At 43.3% G+C, this 17,071-nt stretch overlaps 1 long non-coding RNA gene across 3 annotated transcripts in view; it reads left to right on the top strand.

The window, feature by feature from the left end:
• LOC134957768 (uncharacterized) overlaps nt 1-17,071 on the top strand; it is a 155,940-nt gene that overhangs the window by 89,426 nt on the left and 49,443 nt on the right. For 2 of the 3 annotated variants that reach the window (XR_010186739.1, XR_010186740.1), the window contains exon 3: nt 15,372-15,412. This is a non-coding gene — a long non-coding RNA (uncharacterized LOC134957768). Of the gene's footprint in view, nt 1-7,899; nt 7,942-15,371; nt 15,413-17,071 lie in introns of those variants that run through there. The other variant, XR_010186741.1, reaches the window with a different exon arrangement.

Genomic DNA, 17,071 nt, shown 5'->3' with positions numbered 1-17,071 from the left:
GTCTAAATACTCCATATAGCTTTGTCAATGTCTCTATGATTTCTTCATCAGAAAACTCTATAAAATTTCCCCCTAGACTTAAACACTTCTTGGGATCTTTCCCTTTCCTACAACACCAATCACTTATGTCTTCCTCAGTAAATCTCTCCATTGCTATTTCCGGAGTAGTGAGATCTTAGGATCTCAGCAGTGCCTCCAGTTGTAACCCTTCCTTCAACACTGAGTGTGTTGGAGTTGATCTCCTATAGTATCAAAGGGTAATTATGTGCTATAGTTGTGCCTCCACTCAAGCTTTCTCTCTTTAGATAGTATATATGTAAGGCTCGCTTGAGTAAGCCTAAACCTAGTATATAGTTAGTGTAGTTGCTTTAGGAATAATATGAAATATGCAAATACCTTTAATCAAGTACTTGTTCCTTCTTCCTTCCAGAGTCTTCGGATTGGTATCCTCAATATGACCCAACATAGACGGTAAGTATTATATATAGGGTACTTTAATGTATTGTAAACATAACAGTTAAATTGAATAATTTATATTACTTAAACTCTACTTTACAAATACTGTATCTTGCATGCAATATACAAAAACACACTCCTCTCAAAAAGGGGCACCTGAGGTGCCTGAGTGACCCGGGTACTCTTGCTATATTATACTATATACTTCAGTGCACTTTTCTGATCATGCATATGCAATATACTTTTAGTTTAGTAATAATAACACTCCCTACCCATTGAGGTAATGGCTAAGACACAAAGTTCAGATTATTGCAATACTGCAATTATACTTTTACTATTCCTAGAGTCTTTCGGGCAGTTAGGGGGAACTGGTCTCTCTCTTTCCTGTCCCAACATCAGCTTGTTAAATAGTAGTCCAGGAGTCTTCCTTATTTAGACATAACTGAAATGGCTGAGTCTTAGGGTAATATAGAGTTTTCCAATAGTATGAACAAAGTAGTCAATCTTTCCTTTCAATAACACTTTCTTGTATCCATTAAATCTCCTTCAAAGGCTGAATGAACTAGCTTTGTGTGATTTTACTATAAGTTGCAACTTAATATCCTTCTCTCTCTCTACTGTAACATATCAATTGTATCAAAAGTCTGCAGTGAGAGTTCACTTTTGTGCGTTATCTTCTCATTAATACTGAATGAAATACTGTGCTCTTCCTATGCTCCCCCTACTCTTCAGTACAGGTTATAGGGCGCTCCCCATTTTCAGTTACAAACTTCTGATCCTATCAATGTGCTAGGAGGGGAATAAGATGATGCGTCATTTTCTCTTTCTGACATCCCTCTGGTATTTAATGGGATGTTCAACATCAGTTGCTCCGTGAATGATGGGTCGGACAATTATTACCTAATTATTGATTGTCCCTCTGGAGCAGAATTAATGCTCTCCATCAAAACCCTGTGTCCCCCAGCTGTTTCTTCCTCGGTGAGTGGGTCTCTCTCTACAGTGGTAATTACTGCGTACTGGTTTTTCTTACCACTGCACTGCCAAAACGCGGTGTCTTCAGCGTCACCGTCTCCGGAATCACCGTCCCCTCTCCGGTACTCCGTCCTCCTCTTCTTGCCGTCCGTAGCGTAGTGTATACTCGCTTCTTCTTCTCGTCCCCCTGCGTCACGGCTCTCTCTCTCTCTCCGGCAATTCAGGCTGGGCTGCTGCACCGCTCTGTAATCTGCTCTGTCTCCGCTCGCTCTCCGTCTCCCCTTCTCCCCGGCGGTATTGGCAGAGCTGTGTGACGGAGACCTCTGTCACGGATCTCCAACCGGCGGCTGCCTCCTTCTTCAGTCCCTTCTGGATGACCTCGGGGATGAACAGGGCTCCGCTCTTACCCGCTCCGTCTCCCGATCTCCTCTTCTACCAACGACCAACGGCTCTCCTCACCGGCCGCCTGCGGGTGCCTCTTATAGCTGCTCCTCCTGCGGCTCGTGGATCCTCTTTTTCTGTTCTCGCTCACCAGTCCCCCTTTGCCCGGCGCGTGGCTCCCTTCTCTCCCACGAAGGGCTCCAGAAACTTCTTTAGCCATTCATCGCTGCAGGTCAAATTAATCCGTACTCACTCCTCCTCTGACTTGCAACAGTGTGAAATCAAACCACCACATACACACTTATCAATACCTGCTCCATATTAAATATACAATCTATATATATCAACAATAACAATAGCTACTTAGCCGGGCTACACTCTCCCCCTGGTGATCATGATAAATTCACTTGAACTTGATCACCATGAATAAATATTATTTTCTGGCGTGTCACTAACCATTTGGTAATAACTATCAAAATAGGGCCAGGTGAGTATAGGATTGGGGTGTATTACCCTGGGGACTGTTTGTGGTGATCCCAGGTAATCATAGGTGAGTATTAACGGGGGTCGTCTCTGTCTTTGAGGCCTACTCATAGATTCACTCTCTGTATGTTCCTCACTATTGGGGAAATAAGAATAAGTATCCATACCTCCCCTTAAACTACAGCTCTCATTACCCGAAATACTATCGTCCGTGTTAAAAGTATAAGTAATTTCTTGATCGGGCCCTGTCTGAATCCCCAAAGGCCTAGGTTTCTCTTCATCATTCCTCACTCCGTTAACTTCTTTGAGCTCAGTATCTTGATCAATATAGTAATATCCCCAACTTCTTCCATCTTCCATATCTTGGTCATCTTCTATGTCTCCATTTTGTAATAATTGTTTATGCAAGCCACCTGTTGTTTCCTTTTCCGCTAAATTGATTTCCTTTCTTACTAGATTTTGACTCTCTATCCGTACTTCTCTTCCTATATGGAGTAAATTCTGTCTATGATGTGTCAGAACAGCTCCCTTTCCATTTTCTAGTTGTATCCTATACACAGGTAAATTTTCGAACTTTTCAATCACTATATACGGTTCTTCTTTCCAACGAGTAGCAATCTTGAACTTCTTTGATGTTCCCAGTCGCTTCAATAGTACTCTATCCCCAGGGGATAATACTTGATCGCGAACTTTCCGATCATAGTAAACTTTGTTCTTTGCTCCTGACCGCTTGGCAGCTTGTTCAGCTAAGATGTAAGCTTCCTCTAATTCCTTTCTCAATTTTTCTACATATTTTATATGTGATCTGAAAGGACACCCGTCAGATGAAGTTCCCATACATACATCAATAGGGAGTTTAGCCTCTCTTCCAAACATCAGGTAGTACGGTAAGAACCCAGTTGATTCATTACGGGTACAATTGTACGCATGGACCAGACGATTTATGTGTTTTTTCCAGTGTTGTTTGTTCAATGGATTCAGGGTTCCCAACATGTCCAACAAAGTCCGATTGAACCTTTCAGGCTGCGGGTCACCCTGCGGGTGATAGGGGGTAGTCCTGGACTTAGCAATCCCACAACTTCGACACAGTTCTTTTATCAATCGGCTTTCAAAGTCTCTCCCTTGATCAGTATGTAACCTGTTGGGTAAGCCGTAGTGGATGAAAAATTTATCCCACAGAGTGTCTGCTATAGTAGATGATTTCTGATTCGGGGTAACATACGCTTGGGCGTATCTTGTAAAGTGGTCCGTTACTATCAGTATGTTACATTTTCTCCCCGGCTCTACTTCCAGCGTAAGATAATCCATACAAACAAGGTCCATGGGTCCACAGCTTTTAAATGTCACTAATGGTGCTGTTCTAACAGGTAAGGTTTTTCGTATAACGCAATTCCCACAGGTTTGGCAATATTGCGAATCTCTTTCCTCATGTTGGGCCAATAAAATCTATCAGTTATTAAATTCAGGGTTTTCCCGAATCCCAAGTGACCATGTTCATCGTGCAGAGCATGCAGTACTGAAGAGCGGTACTTCCGTGGTAACACCAATTGAAATCGTTGTTGCCCGTTTCTTTGCTTTATGCAACGATACAAGATTCCTTTCTTGAAAATCAAGTTCTTCTCTTGTCTCCTTAATAAAGTGACTTCTTCCTTCAACTCAGGTGTGATGACTTGATCCACATTCTCCTGAACCACATATTTGATCCCTGGGTCATGTCGTTGTTCTAGCCATAATTGGCTCCGTTTTACTCTGGGGAGGCCTTCAACTTCCACATGGCTAATCCAACAATAGGACAAAGGTAATGCTGTAGGCATCATACCTAATGCTCCAACATATTTGCTCCCAGTAGTAACATCCACAAATATATTGTGACACATACTCTTGACCTCGCCAGCTGGTACTTCAATCCATGCATCTTCATCCTCACTTTCTTCCGATTGTTGCTGACTTGGGATCCTAGAGAGAGAATCTGCGTCTACGTTATTGACGCCGGGCCGATATTTTAGTGAGAAATTATACAAAGCTAGAGCAGCTAGCCAGCGGTGACCAGTTGCGTCTAATTTAGCCGTTGTTTGTACATATGTCAATGGATTGTTATCCGTATGGACTTCGAAAGTCGTCCCATACAGATAGTCGTGAAACTTGTCAACTACACTCCATTTCAAAGCGAGAAATTCTAATTTGTGAACCGGATATCGTCTTTCGCTGCTAGTGAGCCCTCTACTGATGAAAGATACTGGCTATAATTCTTTTTGATGCATTTGATACAAAACTCCTCCTAGTCCATCTAGCGATGCATCTATATGCAGAACGTAAGGTAGCTCAGGGTTGATATAAGCTAAAACAGGAGCAGTAGTTAGTTTTTGTTTTAATGTCACAAAGGCAGTCTCACACTCGGGTGTCCATCGCTCTCCAAAAGGTTCACTAAGTTTATATCTTAGTACCCCCGGTACTTCCGGCTTCTGTCCTATATTCCTCTTCCTGTTAGAGGTGGGATATCCTTTCGTAAGTTCCGTTAAAGGCTTGGCAATATTAGAGTAACTCGGGACAAATCGGCGGTAATACCCGCAAAATCCCAAAAAAGATCTCAGCTCTTTGAGTTTAGCTGGACGAGGCCAATTCTTGACAGCTTCCACTTTATCAGGGTCCGTAGCCACCCCTTCTCTACTAACTATATGACCAAGGTATTTCACCTTGGACTGGCATAGATGACATTTCTCCAAGGATAATTTTAGTCCTGCTTCCATCAGCCTCTCTAGAACCTTGAGGAGTCGGTTATTATGCTCTTGTAATGTAGCGCCAAAAACAATAATATCATCTAGGTATACGATGACCTCACGGTAGTTCATGTCCCCTACCATTTTTTCCATTGCCCTCTAGAAAGTAGCGGGGGCTCCTTTTACTCCTTGTGGCATTTGTATGAACTCAAAGAACCCTAGAGGGCATATAAACGCGGTCTTTTCCCGATCTTCTGGTCTCATAGGAATTTGATAAAATCCACTTCTTAGGTCCAATACTGAAAACCATGAACTCCCTTGCAAGCAATCAAGCGCTTCATCCACTTTCGGTACTGTGTATTGATCCGATACAGTTCTCAAATTTAACGTCCGATAGTCGACGCACATTCTTAAATTTCCATTTTTCTTTCGAGCAATCACTATAGGGGAGGCATAGGGACTTCTAGATTCTATAATTACTTGATTTTCTAGTAGACCTTTGAGGTGTTGTCTCACATCTTCGAAGTCAGCAGGGGCAATTCTTCGAGATCGTTCACAGAAGGGTGCTTCATCTGTCAATCTAATGCTGTGTTCCACTCCTTTTGCTTTTCCAAGGTCCCATTCTCCGTTGGAGAAAGCCTGGCTTCTGGACTCCAGTTCTTTAATTAATAGAGACTTCTCCCCCTGGGCGATATCGCTCCCCTGAAAACATGAATCGAATTTGTCCACCCATCCAAGAGAACTCCCTTTTCCCTCTTCAGATGATACCCAATAAGTCGCTGCCGAATGTCCATCTTCTTTCTTGTGCCATTCAGTGAGGATGTGATAAATCCTGGTGTTGGTCCCGATTATCGCAGGGGGTTCGTCCCTCCCTTCGGGAATCTCAGGACACACCAAAGCAAGGAGAGGCACTTGTAATCCTACTCCATCATGGGCATTTCTATTAAACTCCAGGGTAACCTGTACATACCCCAAATATGGGTATTTCTCAACACTTAAACCCCATATTACCAAACCACTCAACGGTTGAATGGGTATATTAGGGATGTTGTTGTCGTACCAGTTTTTGAATATAATAGAGACTTGAGAACCGCTGTCTATTAAAATTTTGCAGGGACACCCATTTATTGTTGCTGTTAATAATGGAGCGGGTCCAACCAACCCTTCGGGTAATCTTCCACTCCACCAGGAATTCCCCATGGCACAACTACTGACTTCTAGGGGGCCTGTGCGGGGTCCACAGACCGCCCCCGACCGTTTCCCGGCCCTGGATCTCGGTCTTGATTCTCATTCGAGGTGGTTCTAGAATTATTCCGGCTCATACTTCTTGTTGCATTACACTCAAAGGCCCTGTGTCCGGTTCTTCCACACCTAAAGCATCCTCTCCCATAATTACTATTTCCTCGACCTAGGCCCCTCACTAGAGTGTTATCACTAGAAGACCTTTGTGAAGAAACTGCGGCGTTGGTACTTTGCATTGTAATAAACTGTTCAATTTTTTTATTTTGTTCGTCCATTATTTTTAGTATTTTATCTTCAAAGGTATTGATTTCGCCCACTGGCATAACCACTTTAACCTTTTTCACCACCTTCTCCCTCATGTCTATTAACACCTCGTCCTGCTTTATCTCCTTCAATAATTCATTAAAGGTGGGAGAGGGTTCCCTAACACTTGAACACCTCAATTTTTGGGCAACAGGATCCATAGTGGAAGCACCCCGCAGTAGTTGTTTCATCCTGCTTTTGTCAACATCTTCTTTAGCTATGCCTCCTTTATCTACTATTTTATATAACAGTTTGTCTAATCTTATTAAAAATACGCTCAGCTTCTCCCCTGATTCCTGAAATGTATGATGAAGTCTGGAAGTAAGATCTCCTATATCTTCGAGCGTCCCGTATGCATAGTCTAATGACTCAAAGTAGGTATCTAAGGTGGCATGGGATTGCTACGCCTGGCGGCTTGTATAATTCCCATTGCTGGTCCCCTCAGGCTTACTACTACCCGTTGTCTTTTGATGCGATCCGGGCACTGCCACTCTTCTGTTTGTTGCACCGCAGCTTCTTTCCAAGCCTCATATGTTTCTTCTCCTACTGGCACTGGGGAAATTCCAGAAAATATCCGAAACCGTCGGTAACTTCCTTCGTAATGCCACCTCTCCAGTTGGGTTACTACTCTATCCATGACAGCTTCAAACTGGTTGGTTTCATTCGTATTAGCATTACTATTATGAGCATCTCCCCCTTCACCACTCTCTTCACCTCTAATAGCGTGCTCAGTGGAGGGCCGATAGCAGCTGATACAGGCGCACTAGTAGCTTCCTTATCTTGCGTATTAGGCCACATGACACTCCATCTCCTTCCAGTACTGATGGTATCACTTCTGCGTCCAACTCTCTATCTGTTTCTATCAATACAGCCGCAGTTCTTCCCAATCCTCCAATCCACTTGTCGACGATTTTGGGTCTAAATACTCCATATAGCTTTGTCAATGTCTCTATGATTTCTTCATCAGAAAACTCTATAAAATTTCCCCCTAGACTTAAACACTTCTTGGGATCTTTCCCTTTCCTACAACACCAATCACTTATGTCTTCCTCAGTAAATCTCTCCATTGCTATTTCCTGAGTAGTGAGATCTTAGGATCTCAGCAGTGCCTCCAGTTGTAACCCTTCCTTCAACACTGAGTGTGTTGGAGTTGATCTCCTATAGTATCAAAGGGTAATTATGTGCTATAGTTGTGCCTCCACTCAAGCTTTCTCTCTTTAGATAGTATATATGTAAGGCTCGCTTGAGTAAGCCTAAACCTAGTATATAGTTAGTGTAGTTGCTTTAGGAATAATATGAAATATGCAAATACCTTTAATCAAGTACTTGTTCCTTCTTCCTTCCAGAGTCTTCGGATTGGTATCCTCAATATGACCCAACATAGACGGTAAGTATTATATATAGGGTACTTTAATGTATTGTAAACATAACAGTTAAATTGAATAATTTATATTACTTAAACTCTACTTTACAAATACTGTATCTTGCATGCAATATACAAAAACACACTCCTCTCAAAAAGGGGCACCTGAGGTGCCTGAGTGACCCGGGTACTCTTGCTATATTATACTATATACTTCAGTGCACTTTTCTGATCATGCATATGCAATATACTTTTAGTTTAGTAATAATAACACTCCCTACCCATTGAGGTAATGGCTAAGACACAAAGTTCAGATTATTGCAATACTGCAATTATACTTTTACTATTCCTAGAGTCTTTCGGGCAGTTAGGGGGAACTGGTCTCTCTCTTTCCTGTCCCAACATCAGCTTGTTAAATAGTAGTCCAGGAGTCTTCCTTATTTAGACATAACTGAAATGGCTGAGTCTTAGGGTAATATAGAGTTTTCCAATAGTATGACCAAAGTAGTCAATCTTTCCTTTCAATAACACTTTCTTGTATCCATTAAATCTCCTTCAAAGGCTGAATGAACTAGCTTTGTGTGATTTTACTATAAGTTGCAACTTAATATCCTTCTCTCTCTCTACTGTAACATATCAATTGTATCAAAAGTCTGCAGTGAGAGTTCACTTTTGTGCGTTATCTTCTCATTAATACTGAATGAAATACTGTGCTCTTCCTATGCTCCCCCTACTCTTCAGTACAGGTTATAGGGCGCTCCCCCTTTTCAGTTACAAACTTCTGATCCTATCAATGTGCTAGGAGGGGAATAAGATGATGCGTCATTTTCTCTTTCTGACATCCCTCTGGTATTTAATGGGATGTTCAACATCAGTTGCTCCGTGAATGATGGGTCGGACAATTATTACCTAATTATTGATTGTCCCTCTGGAGCAGAATTAATGCTCTCCATCAAAACCCTGTGTCCCCCAGCTGTTTCTTCCTCGGTGAGTGGGTCTCTCTCTACAGTGGTAATTACTGCGTACTGGTTTTTCTTACCACTGCACTGCCAAAACGCGGTGTCTTCAGCGTCACCGTCTCCGGAATCACCGTCCCCTCTCCGGTACTCCGTCCTCCTCTTCTTGCCGTCCGTAGCGTAGTGTATACTCGCTTCTTCTTCTCGTCCCCCTGCGTCACGGCTCTCTCTCTCTCTCCGGCAATTCAGGCTGGGCTGCTGCACCGCTCTGTAATCTGCTCTGTCTCCGCTCGCTCTCCGTCTCCCCTTCTCCCCGGCGGTATTGGCAGAGCTGTGTGACGGAGACCTCTGTCACGGATCTCCGACCGGCGGCTGCCTCCTTCTTCAGTCCCTTCTGGATGACCGCGGGGATGAACAGGGCTCCGCTCTTACCCGCTCCGTCTCCCGATCTCCTCTTCTACCAACGACCAACGGCTCTCCTCACCGGCCGCCTGCGGGTGCCTCTTATAGCTGCTCCTCCTGCGGCTCGTGGATCCTCTTTTTCTGTTCTCGCTCACCAGTCCCCCTTTGCCCGGCGCGTGGCTCCCTTCTCTCCCACGAAGGGCTCCAGAAACTTCTTTAGCCATTCATCGCTGCAGGTCAAATTAATCCGTACTCACTCCTCCTCTGACTTGCAACAGTGTGAAATCAAACCACCACATACACACTTATCAATACCTGCTCCATATTAAATATACAATCTATATATATCAACAATAACAATAGCTACTTAGCCGGGCTACACTCTCCCCCTGGTGATCATGATAAATTCACTTGAACTTGATCACCATGAATAAATATTATTTTCTGGCGTGTCACTAACCATTTGGTAATAACTATCAAAATAGGGCCAGGTGAGTATAGGATTGGGGTGTATTACCCTGGGGACTGTTTGTGGTGATCCCAGGTGATCATAGGTGAGTATTAACGGGGGTCGTCTCTGTCTTTGAGGCCTACTCATAGATTCACTCTCTGTATGTTCCTCACTATTGGGGAAATAAGAATAAGTATCCATACCTCCCCTTAAACTACAGCTCTCATTACCCGAAATACTATCGTCCGTGTTAAAAGTATAAGTAATTTCTTGATCGGGCCCTGTCTGAATCCCCAAAGGCCTAGGTTTCTCTTCATCATTCCTCACTCCGTTAACTTCTTTGAGCTCAGTATCTTGATCAATATAGTAATATCCCCAACTTCTTCCATCTTCCATATCTTGGTCATCTTCTATGTCTCCATTTTGTAATAATTGTTTATGCAAGCCACCTGTTGTTTCCTTTTCCGCTAAATTGATTTCCTTTCTTACTAGATTTTGACTCTCTATCCGTACTTCTCTTCCTATATGGAGTAAATTCTGTCTATGATGTGTCAGAACAGCTCCCTTTCCATTTTCTAGTTGTATCCTATACACAGGTAAATTTTCGAACTTTTCAATCACTATATACGGTTCTTCTTTCCAACGAGTAGCAATCTTGAACTTCTTTGATGTTCCCAGTTGCTTCAATAGTACTCTATCCCCAGGGGATAATACTTGATCGCGAACTTTCCGATCATAGTAAACTTTGTTCTTTGCTCCTGACCGCTTGGCAGCTTGTTCAGCTAAGATGTAAGCTTCCTCTAATTCCTTTCTCAATTTTTCTACATATTTTATATGTGATCTGAAAGGACACCCGTCAGATGAAGTTCCCATACATACATCAATAGGGAGTTTAGCCTCTCTTCCAAACATCAGGTAGTACGGTAAGAACCCAGTTGATTCATTACGGGTACAATTGTACGCATGGACCAGACGATTTATGTGTTTTTTCCAGTGTTGTTTGTTCAATGGATTCAGGGTTCCCAACATGTCCAACAAAGTCCGATTGAACCTTTCAGGCTGCGGGTCACCCTGCGGGTGATAGGGGGTAGTCCTGGACTTAGCAATCCCACAACTTCGACACAGTTCTTTTATCAATCGGCTTTCAAAGTCTCTCCCTTGATCAGTATGTAACCTGTTGGGTAAGCCGTAGTGGATGAAAAATTTATCCCACAGAGTGTCTGCTATAGTAGATGATTTCTGATTCGGGGTAACATACGCTTGGGCGTATCTTGTAAAGTGGTCCGTTACTATCAGTATGTTACATTTTCTCCCCGGCTCTACTTCCAGCGTAAGATAATCCATACAAACAAGGTCCATGGGTCCACAGCTTTTAAATGTCACTAATGGTGCTGTTCTAACAGGTAAGGTTTTTCGTATAACGCAATTCCCACAGGTTTGGCAATATTGCGAATCTCTTTCCTCATGTTGGGCCAATAAAATCTATCAGTTATTAAATTCAGGGTTTTCCCGAATCCCAAGTGACCATGTTCATCGTGCAGAGCATGCAGTACTGAAGAGCGGTACTTCCGTGGTAACACCAATTGAAATCGTTGTTGCCCGTTTCTTTGCTTTATGCAACGATACAAGATTCCTTTCTTGAAAATCAAGTTCTTCTCTTGTCTCCTTAATAAAGTGACTTCTTCCTTCAACTCAGGTGTGATGACTTGATCCACATTCTCCTGAACCACATATTTGATCCCTGGGTCATGTCGTTGTTCTAGCCATAATTGGCTCCGTTTTACTCTGGGGAGGCCTTCAACTTCCACATGGCTAATCCAACAATAGGACAAAGGTAATGCTGTAGGCATCATACCTAATGCTCCAACATATTTGCTCCCAGTAGTAACATCCACAAATATATTGTGACACATACTCTTGACCTCGCCAGCTGGTACTTCAATCCATGCATCTTCATCCTCACTTTCTTCCGATTGTTGCTGACTTGGGATCCTAGAGAGAGAATCTGCGTCTACGTTATTGACGCCGGGCCGATATTTTAGTGAGAAATTATACAAAGCTAGAGCAGCTAGCCAGCGGTGACCAGTTGCGTCTAATTTAGCCGTTGTTTGTACATATGTCAATGGATTGTTATCCGTATGGACTTCGAAAGTCGTCCCATACAGATAGTCGTGAAACTTGTCAACTACACTCCATTTCAAAGCGAGAAATTCTAATTTGTGAACCGGATATCGTCTTTCGCTGCTAGTGAGCCCTCTACTGATGAAAGATACTGGCTATAATTCTTTTTGATGCATTTGATACAAAACTCCTCCTAGTCCATCTAGCGATGCATCTATATGCAGAACGTAAGGTAGCTCAGGGTTGATATAAGCTAAAACAGGAGCAGTAGTTAGTTTTTGTTTTAATGTCACAAAGGCAGTCTCACACTCGGGTGTCCATCGCTCTCCAAAAGGTTCACTAAGTTTATATCTTAGTACCCCCGGTACTTCCGGCTTCTGTCCTATATTCCTCTTCCTGTTAGAGGTGGGATATCCTTTCGTAAGTTCCGTTAAAGGCTTGGCAATATTAGAGTAACTCGGGACAAATCGGCGGTAATACCCGCAAAATCCCAAAAAAGATCTCAGCTCTTTGAGTTTAGCTGGACGAGGCCAATTCTTGACAGCTTCCACTTTATCAGGGTCCGTAGCCACCCCTTCTCTACTAACTATATGACCAAGGTATTTCACCTTGGACTGGCATAGATGACATTTCTCCAAGGATAATTTTAGTCCTGCTTCCATCAGCCTCTCTAGAACCTTGAGGAGTCGGTTATTATGCTCTTGTAATGTAGCCCCAAAAACAATAATATCATCTAGGTATACGATGACCTCACGGTAGTTCATGTCCCCTACCATTTTTTCCATTGCCCTCTAGAAAGTAGCGGGGGCTCCTTTTACTCCTTGTGGCATTTGTATGAACTCAAAGAACCCTAGAGGGCATATAAACGCGGTCTTTTCCCGATCTTCTGGTCTCATAGGAATTTGATAAAATCCACTTCTTAGGTCCAATACTGAAAACCATGAACTCCCTTGCAAGCAATCAAGCGCTTCATCCACTTTCGGTACTGTGTATTGATCCGATACAGTTCTCAAATTTAACGTCCGATAGTCGACGCACATTCTTAAATTTCCATTTTTCTTTCGAGCAATCACTATAGGGGAGGCATAGGGACTTCTAGATTCTATAATTACTTGATTTTCTAGTAGACCTTTGAGGTGTTGTCTCACATCTTCGAAGTCAGCAGGGGCAATTCTTCGAGATCGTTCACAGAAGGGTGCTTCATCTGTCAATCTAATGCTGTGTTCCACTCCTTTTGCTTTTCCAAGGTCCCATTCTCCGTTGGAGAAAGCCTGGCTTCTGGACTCCAGTTCTTTAATTAATAGAGACTTCTCCCCCTGGGCGATATCGCTCCCCTGAAAACATGAATCGAATTTGTCCACCCATCCAAGAGAACTCCCTTTTCCCTCTTCAGATGATACCCAATAAGTCGCTGCCGAATGTCCATCTTCTTTCTTGTGCCATTCAGTGAGGATGTGATAAATCCTGGTGTTGGTCCCGATTATCGCAGGGGGTTCGTCCCTCCCTTCGGGAATCTCAGGACACACCAAAGCAAGGAGAGGCACTTGTAATCCTACTCCATCATGGGCATTTCTATTAAACTCCAGGGTAACCTGTACATACCCCAAATATGGGTATTTCTCAACACTTAAACCCCATATTACCAAACCACTCAACGGTTGAATGGGTATATTAGGGATGTTGTTGTCGTACCAGTTTTTGAATATAATAGAGACTTGAGAACCGCTGTCTATTAAAATTTTGCAGGGACACCCATTTATTGTTGCTGTTAATAATGGAGCGGGTCCAACCAACCCTTCGGGTAATCTTCCACTCCACCAGGAATTCCCCATGGCACAACTACTGACTTCTAGGGGGCCTGTGCGGGGTCCACAGACCGCCCCCGACCATTTCCCGGCCCTGGATCTCGGTCTTGATTCTCATTCGAGGTGGTTCTAGAATTATTCCGGCTCATACTTCTTGTTGCATTACACTCAAAGGCCCTGTGTCCGGTTCTTCCACACCTAAAGCATCCTCTCCCATAATTACTGTTTCCTTGACCTAGGCCCCTCACTAGAGTGTTATCACTAGAAGACCTTTGTGAAGAAACTGCGGCGTTGGTACTTTGCATTGTAATAAACTGTTCAATTTTTTTATTTTGTTCGTCCATCATTTTTAGTATTTTATCTTCAAAGGTATTGATTTCGGCCACTGGCATAACCACTTTAACCTTTTTCACCACCTTCTCCCTCATGTCTATTAACACCTCGTCCTGCTTTATCTCCTTCAATAATTCATTAAAGGTGGGAGAGGGTTCCCTAACACTTGAACACCTCAATTTTTGGGCAACAGGATCCATAGTGGAAGCACCCCGCAGTAGTTGTTTCATCCTGCTTTTGTCAACATCTTCTTTAGCTATGCCTCCTTTATCTACTATTTTATATAATAGTTTGTCTAATCTTATTAAAAATACGCTCAGCTTCTCCCCTGATTCCTGAAATGTATGATGAAGTCTGGAAGTAAGATCTCCTATATCTTCGAGCGTCCCGTATGCATAGTCTAATGACTCAAAGTAGGTATCTAAGGTGGCATGGGATTGCTACGCCTGGCGGCTTGTATAATTCCCATTGCTGGTCCCCTCAGGCTTACTACTACCCGTTGTCTTTTGATGCGATCCGGGCACTGCCACTCTTCTGTTTGTTGCACCGCAGCTTCTTTCCAAGCCTCATATGTTTCTTCTCCTACTGGCACTGGGGAAATTCCAGAAAATATCCGAAACCGTCGGTAACTTCCTTCGTAATGCCACCTCTCCAGTTGGGTTACTACTCTATCCATGACAGCTTCAAACTGGTTGGTTTCATTCGTATTAGCATTACTATTATGAGCATCTCCCCCTTCACCACTTTCTTCACCTCTAATAGCGTTGCTCAGTGGAGGGCCGATAGCAGCTGATACAGGCGCACTAGTAGCTTCCTTATCTTGCGTATTAGGCCACATGACACTCCATCTCCTTCCAGTACTGATGGTATCACTTCTGCGTCCAACTCTCTATCTGTTTCTATCAATACAGCCGCAGTTCTTCCCAATCCTCCAATCCACTTGTCGACGATTTTGGGTCTAAATACTCCATATAGCTTTGTCAATGTCTCTATGATTTCTTCATCAGAAAACTCTATAAAATTTCCCCCTAGACCTAAACACTTCTTGGGATCTTTCCCTTTCCTACAACACCAATCACTTATGTCTTCCTCAGTAAATCTCTCCATTGCTATTTCCTGAGTAGTGAGATCTTAGGATCTCAGCAGTGCCTCCAGTTGTAACCCTTCCTTCAACACTGAGTGTGTTGGAGTTGATCTCCTATAGTATCAAAGGGTAATTATGTGCTATAGTTGTGCCTCCACTCAAGCTTTCTCTCTTTAGATAGTATATATGTAAGGCTCGCTTGAGTAAGCCTAAACCTAGTATATAGTTAGTGTAGTTGCTTTTGGAATAATATGAAATATGCAAATACCTTTAATCAAGTACTTGTTCCTTCTTCCTTCCAGAGTCTTCGGATTGGTATCCTCAATATGACCCAACATAGACGGTAAGTATTATATATAGGGTACTTTAATGTATTGTAAACATAACAGTTAAATTGAATAATTTATATTACTTAAACTCTACTTTACAAATACTGTATCTTGCATGCAATATACAAAAACACACTCCTCTCAAAAAGGGGCACCTGAGGTGCCTGAGTGACCCGGGTACTCTTGCTATATTATACTATATACTTCAGTGCACTTTTCTGATCATGCATATGCAATATACTTTTAGTTTAGTAATAATAACACTCCCTACCCATTGAGGTAATGGCTAAGACACAAAGTTCAGATTATTGCAATACTGCAATTATACTTTTACTATTCCTAGAGTCTTTCGGGCAGTTAGGGGGAACTGGTCTCTCTCTTTCCTGTCCCAACATCAGCTTGTTAAATAGTAGTCCAGGAGTCTTCCTTATTTAGACATAACTGAAATGGCTGAGTCTTAGGGTAATATAGAGTTTTCCAATAGTATGAACAAAGTAGTCAATCTTTCCTTTCAATAACACTTTCTTGTATCCATTAAATCTCCTTCAAAGGCTGAATGAACTAGCTTTGTGTGATTTTACTATAAGTTGCAACTTAATATCCTTCTCTCTCTCTACTGTAACATATCAATTGTATCAAAAGTCTGCAGTGAGAGTTCACTTCTGTGCGTTATCTTCTCATTAATACTGAATGAAATACTGTGCTCTTCCTATGCTCCCCCTACTCTTCAGTACAGGTTATAGGGCGCTCTCCCTTTTCAGTTACAAACTTCTGATCCTATCAATGTGCTAGGAGGGGAATAAGATGATGCGTCATTTTCTCTTTCTGACATCCCTCTGGTATTTAATGGGATGTTCAACATCAGTTGCTCCGTGAATGATGGGTCGGACAATTATTACCTAATTATTGATTGTCCCTCTGGAGCAGAATTAATGCTCTCCATCAAAACCCTGTGTCCCCCAGCTGTTTCTTCCTCGGTGAGTGGGTCTCTCTCTACAGTGGTAATTACTGCGTACTGGTTTTTCTTACCACTGCACTGCCAAAACGCCGTGTCTTCAGCGTCACCGTCTCCGGAATCACCGTCCCCTCTCCGGTACTCCATCCTACTCTTCTTTCCGTCCGTAGCGTAGTGTATACTCGCTTCTTCTTCTCGTCCCCCTGCGTCACTGCTCTCTCTCTCTCTCCGGCAATTCAGGCTGGGCTGCTGCACCGCTCTGTAATCTGCTCTGTCTCCGCTCGCTCTCCGTCTCCCCTTCTCCCCGGCGGTATTGGCAGAGCTGTGTGACGGAGACCTCTGTCACGGATCTCCGACCGGCGGCTGCCTCCTTCTTCAGTCCCTTCTGGATGACCGCGGGGATGAACAGGGCTCCGCTCTTACCCGCTCCGTCTCCCGATCTCCTCTTCTACCAACGACCAACGGCTCTCCTCACCGGCCGCCTGCGGGTGCCTCTTATAGCTGCTCCTCCTGTGGCTCGTGGATCCTCTTTTTCTGTTCTCGCTCACCAGTCCCCCTTTGCCCGGCGCGTGGCTCCCTTCTCTCCCACGAAGGGCTCCAGAAACTTCTTTAGCCATTCATCGCTGCAGGTCAAATTCATCCGTACTCACTCCTCCTCTGACTTGCAACAGTGTGAAATCAAACCACCACATACACACTTATCAATACCTGCTCCATA

The sequence above is a fragment of the Pseudophryne corroboree genome, chromosome 9 (assembly GCF_028390025.1).
Source record: "Pseudophryne corroboree isolate aPseCor3 chromosome 9, aPseCor3.hap2, whole genome shotgun sequence".
In the NCBI taxonomy this organism is placed as follows: Eukaryota; Metazoa; Chordata; class Amphibia; order Anura; family Myobatrachidae; genus Pseudophryne; species Pseudophryne corroboree.
This window is presented reverse-complemented; position numbering and strand designations above follow the sequence as displayed.